The following is a 6,429-nucleotide window of genomic DNA, read 5'->3' on the forward strand; positions in this document are numbered from 1 at the left end:
TGATGCTTTAGAGAATCATGAGGTGGGGAAGCAGCCCTTTCAAATGGGTGCTCAGTGGGGGAGCGCAGTTTCCAGATGAACCCTCAATGACAAGAGGAGACCAGCCCTACTGAGAGCTGGCTGGGCAAGACCATTCTGGGGAGAGGGAATGGCAGGTGTGAAACTCACAGGGTGTGGATGAACTGGCACGACAAAAAGAACACTCTTTTTTTTTTTTTAATGTTCAGTTAGCCAACATATAGTACATCATTAGTTTTTGATGTAGTGTTCAACGATCAGAAAGAACACTCTTGCTGGAGCTTAGTAAATGAGGGAGAGTGTAGAGTAAGAGATTTGTAATCTGGGGGTCTGGGATAGGTTTAGTATCCATGGACGACTTGACATTCTTTGCTAAAGAGGATTGTCTGGGCATGTTATCAAGGCCCCTGGAGTGTGTCACTCCAAAAGGAGTAGAGACTAGCCCATCTGGCCTGTTGGAGAGATGGAGAAATTGAAAGAGGAAGGACCGCTCATATTTATTGAGACTACCATGTGCTATATGCCCATGACACACATAATTGAACCTAATACCCCTCCCACAACCCTTCAGATAGACACGAACATTCTCATTCTATAGAAGTGGCTCAGAGAGGGCAAGCAACTTACCCAGGAACACACAGCCTGGACTCGAACCAGGTCTGTCCTTCCCCCAAAGTTCCTTGCACCACAGTTAGTCAGCAGTAGGATTGAATCTGGGTCACAGGGCCACTGCTTCCAATCCCTTTGAATTTCTTGTTTTGGAAACTGGAGGTTCTTCACCTCTGGCCCCAAGATGGATCATGCTGGGAAGAGGGTGGGCAGAGAGGAAGGGAGTTTCTGCAAACTTATAAAATTGCTTGCAAAATGTTGTCTTGGTGTTTTTGAGGGGGGAGAGGAGCTGTACTTCCAACAGATTCTCTAAGGGGGCATTTGGCACCCTGAAAGTGAAGAACCTCAGTTCAAACCTTCTGGTGGGGATAAGGGCAGATAGAGAAGCATCTGCCTCTTGTACCCCCTCCCACCCCACCCATGCTTCTGTCCTTAAATACATAGCAATAATTTGTCCCCAGTGCCTATCTCCTGGCCCCTGCTGACCCATCCTCACAGCCTCCTCTTAGCCTCCTGGGTATGGAGGCAACAGGTGGGTAGGAGGTCTGGATACTTGTCTTGTCTAATTGGAACTAGCCATGTGATCTTGGCAAGTCCCAGTCACCATCAGGACTCTTTGTGGCAAAGGATAAAATGTTCAGTTCCAGCTGGCTGAAATGACAAAAGAACAACCAGCATATATACTTTTGAAGTTAAAGATATGCAGATATGGCTGGATCCAGGCTTCAAGTGATGTCACCAGGGGCAGTCTCCCTCCATCCCTCTGTGGTCTACCTCATGGGTGGGAGGCAGCTGCCAGCAGTGCTAGGCTTTACATCCTTCCAAGTTGAAAAGTATATACCAGAGGCACCTGGGTAGATCAGTCGGTTAAGTGGCTGCCTTCGGCTCAGGTCATGATCCCAGAGTCCTGGGATCGAGTCCCATATCAGGCTCCCTGCTCAGCAGGGAGTCTGCCTCTACCCCCCTGCTCATGCTCTCTCTCAAATAAATAAATAAAATCTTTTAAAAAAAGTATATACCAAAGCTCCAAGCGCACATGCTCAATGTCATTAGTCAGTAGGGAAATGTAAATCAAAGCCATGAGATACCATTTCATATCTATGAAGTTGGTCATAAGAAAAAAACAGAAAAATAAATGTAGGAGAGAATGTGGAGAAGTTGGAACCCTTGTACATTGATAGAAATGTAAATTGGTGAAAGCACTGTTGGAAACAGTTTGGCCGTCCCTCAGAAGTTAAGCATAGAACTACCATATGACCTGGCAATTCCGCTCCTAGGGATATACCTAAAAGAATTGAAAATATGTATTCTAACAAATACTTGTACAGAAATGTTCCTAGAAGCACCATTGATAAGAGTCAAAAGGTGGAAACCATATAAATGTCTATCAGTGGATGAACTGTTAAATGTGGTGTATCCATACAATGGAATATTATTCTGCTATAAAAAGGAGTGAAGCACAGACTCGTGCTACCATGTGAACCCTGCATACACGATGCTCAGTGAGAGAGCCAGACACAAAAGGTCACATAGTATGTGATTTCATTTCTATGAAACATCCAGAACAGGCAAATCCACGGAGACAGAAAGTGGATTTGTGGGTGCCAGGGGCTGAGAGGAGGGAATGGGGAGTGACAGCTAATAGGGACAAGTTTCCTTTTCTTATGTCTTGGAACTAGATAGAGGTAGTGGTTACACAACATTGTGAATGTTCTAAATGCCACTGAATTTACATTTTAATAGGGTTAATGGTTAATTTTATGTTATGTGAATTCCTGCACCACTAAAATTTAATAAAGTTCCCAGAGTCTCTCAGCTGGTCTTAGGTCATGCCCCACCCCACTAAACCAATTCCAGTAGCCAGAGAGATGCAATCCTTTGATCAGCCAGGTTTGGACCTGTGCTTCCTTTTGCCAGTGGGGAGCCCCACTCCAACTGGGGTCTGAGAGGGGTGGGGGACAAGTGGGGGTTGGGAGTTGAAGTGCTCCTTCAAGCCTTGTGCCCTGTCATGAGTTGTCATTCTCCCGGAAGGGCTGCCATTTTAAAATTCATACAAAAGGGACTTACAGGCTCATATTGGCCCTGGGAGGACTACCAGGGTCAGGGATTGTTTCACAGAGAAACGGCAAATGTCCGGTGTGCTGCCCTCTTCTGGGGGAAATGCTTTGTTGCACATATTTTTGGTCGACTCCCAGACCGTTCATGGTTCCCTATTGCCTATGGGATAAGGGTCAAATGCTTCAATGTGACATTCAAGATCTGCTCCGCGTTGAGGTTAATCTAGGGTGGGACTCCAACTGGCCACTGGGCTCTGTTCCAGTTTGGTCATATTCAGTATTGCTATGTATGGTTGTGTGTGCATTTGCGGCCGGCAAGAAACTGGCAGGTACAGGGAACATGCTCCAGATCAGAAAAAAGATTCCCCCCAAATTTTGATGGGCTGAACCATCTACAAGGTGAAAGGTAGGGGGGAATAAATGCTAAGCCCTCCGCGTGGGTGCAAATAAACTGGACCACTAGGGGGCGATAGAGACCTAATGTAGTAGCACTTCAGCCACTGGCGGGGGCGGGGCGCAAGCCAGACTCCCTAAGTTCAAAATGTTACTTTCTAGCTGTGGGACATGGGCCACCATTTATAGTCTCTCTGTGTGTCAATTTCATTGCTTGTAACATTGAGATAACGTGTATCATGCATTTTGCCAAGTGCTCAAATTACTATTTACTTTATGTCTTTCTTTAAATCTACTCCCTTTGCTCACACTGCTATGTTTAAATAGGAAACATTGTGTCACTGTAAGAAGTCATTTGTTATAGATAAAAAACAACCAGAAAACTAGATACAGTAACAACAAAAAGTGTTATTAACTGCAGCTCAGTGATCCTGAACCCAGTCTGCACATTAGAATCCCCAGGTGAATTTAAACAAAGGTGTGTGTGCCTGTGCGTATGTGTACGTGTATATGTGTATGGGGGTAGGTGTCTCTGTCTTACTCCAGACTAATGAGACCTGAATCTCTGAAGGTGGGATTTTTTTTAAGGCTCCTGGCACTGGTATTTTTTACAGATTATCAGGAGATTTCAAAGTCCAGGCACCAGATATGATCACCTATCCCAGGCTCTGAATTCTAGGTCTGTTCTCTTGTCATTAAGGTAGATTAGAGAGTGACAGGGAAGAGTTTAAAACACGTGAGCACCAAGGCAAGACTTTCTTCTTGAAGGAGTTAGAAAGACTGAAGAGAAATGAAAAGGAATCAACCTTCTCTTTCGTGATTCAGTATTATTTCATTTCATGCAACAACTATTTACTGAGCATCTACTTTGTGGCAGGCACCGTTCTCAGGATACATCAGTGAACAAGACAAAGATCCCTGCCCTCTTGGAGTTTCCATTCCATTTAGGGGAGATAGACAATGGACTTAATAGTAAATATGTGTATATTAGGAGGTGATAAGGGATGCCTGGGTGGCTCAGTCAGTTGGGAATCTGCCTTCGGCTCGGGTCATGATCCCCGGGTTCCTGGGATCGAGTCCCACATCGGGCTCCTTGCTCAGCGGGGAGCCTGCTTCTCCCTCTGCCTGCCACTCCCCCTGCTTGTACATGCTCACTCACTCTCTCTCTCTCTTTCCCTCACAAATGAATAAATAAAATCTTAAAAAAAAAAAAAAGGAGGTGATAAGTGCTGTGGATAAAGGAAAAATTAGAGCAGGGTCACAAGGGTTGGGGAGCTATGGTGTGGGGACAGAATTAGATGGGATGGTCAGGGTAGGTCTCATCGAGAAGTTTCCTGGCTCTGCCATATACGCACCATGCAACTTTGTAACTCACTCACCTCCTCTGAGCCTCAGTTTCCTCACCTGTAAAATGGGGCCAACAACACCTACCTCCTAGTATTGTGAGGATGAAATAAGATAGTATGAGTTTGCACATAGCAGGTGTTGGCTATGAGAAAATGGGACAGCCCTCTGTTGACTTCCTGAAGGAAAGAATACAGTGGTTCTATTTTAAGCACAGGACACGTTTTTAAAATTTTTGCTTTTTATTATAGAAATTTACACATACAGATATATAAAGAACAGTTTGAGGAATAGTTTGACATATTTATCACCTAGATTCAACAATGTTTAACATTTGCCATTTTTGCTTCTATTTTGCATCTAATTTTTAATTAATATATTTTATTTTTTTAAAGATTTATCTATCTATTTATTTATTTGACAGAGAGAGAGAGAGTGAGAGAGCGAGCAAGCGCACAAGCAGGGGGAGTGACAGGCAGAGGGAGAGGGAGAGTCAGGCTCACCACTGAGCAGGGACCCAGGACCCTGGGATCATGACCTAAGCCAAAGGCAGACGCTTAACCCACTGAGCCACCCAGGCGCCCCTTATTAATGTATTTAGAAGGCAATTAGTATTGGCTGGCATTTATGCAGCCACAATGTATAAGTCCTTCTAAACCAATCCCATGCATCTCTAAAAAAATAAGGACATTTTCCTACACAACCATAATCTCATGATCACAACTAACCAAATACATTTTCAAATATCAGCTGCTATTATCCATATTCATATTTCTCCAGTTGACACAGCTTGTTTGTTCAAAACCCAAGGTCCAGTGACAGACACCCACATTGCAGTTCGTTGTGAGGCCACTTCCTGTACCTCCGGGCAGTCACCTTTTCTCTCATTCCCTCCTGTTGACGCAAGGAAGCCAGGCTGTTGAGATTCCACCTTCTAGATTGGTCTGACTACTTCACGTGATGTCATCTTTCATGCTCCTCTGTATTCATGTGTTTCTGCTGTGAACTGGAAGTTAGGACATTAGGGGTGATCAGATGCAGGGTTAAACTTTTGGGAAAGAACTTTCTTTTTGGTGCTGTGTACTTCTCATCACTCCTAGCAGGAGCCCATCATTCTGCTTGTCCCGCTGCTTTGCTGCTAAGAGTGGTCACCGTACCAAGGTGGTGACAGCATGATGTTTCTGTGGCAAAGTTACTTTTTTCCTCTTTGCATTTAGCTGGCAATCTGAGAGAAGATCTGTGGCGAACACGAGACTATCCAGTCCCCTGTAACCTTTCAGGGAATGGTTTTAGCCTCCATAGATGACTCTTGTCCGCAATGGTTTTCATTAGTGGTTTGAAAATAGTGATCTTGCTATCATCCTTCCAACATTATCAGCTGGTGTTTTTCTGTGAAAAGGACTTTCCCTCATCAACTGGGCTCTTTCATGCTGTAAAGGCATGGTAAGTCAGGAGTTAATGCAGTTGGCACTTTCGAAAGTGATGAATGAGCTATACTGTTGTTTTGATATTATTATGGACTCGTGGATATTTATATGTTCACAGTGTCAAGAAATCCATTAATTTTTTAATGTGGTAAAAATATACATAACAAAATTTATGATCATAACCATTTTCAGTGCACAGCTCAGTGGCATGAAGCACACTCACACCGTCGTGCAACCATGCCCACCCTCCATCTCCAGAACTTTCCATCTCTCCTAAACTGAGACTCTGTCCCCAGGAAACACTGACTCCCCACCCACTTCCCCAGCCCTGGCTCCCACCCTCTCCTCTCTGTCTCTGTGAATGGGACTCCTCTAGGGATCTTCTATGAGTGGAATCACATAGGATGTGTCCTTTTGTATCTGGCTTATTCACTGAGCATAATGTCTTCCATATTGTAGCAAGTATCCTTCATTTTTAAGGCTAAATAATATTCCACTGCATGGATGGATCCCATTTCGTTTGTCCACTCAACTGTTGATCGACACTTGGGTTGTTTTCCCATTATTCTTTCCGATTCTTA

The sequence above is a fragment of the Halichoerus grypus genome, chromosome 1, assembly GCF_964656455.1.
Source record: "Halichoerus grypus chromosome 1, mHalGry1.hap1.1, whole genome shotgun sequence".
Taxonomy (NCBI): domain Eukaryota; kingdom Metazoa; phylum Chordata; class Mammalia; order Carnivora; family Phocidae; genus Halichoerus; species Halichoerus grypus.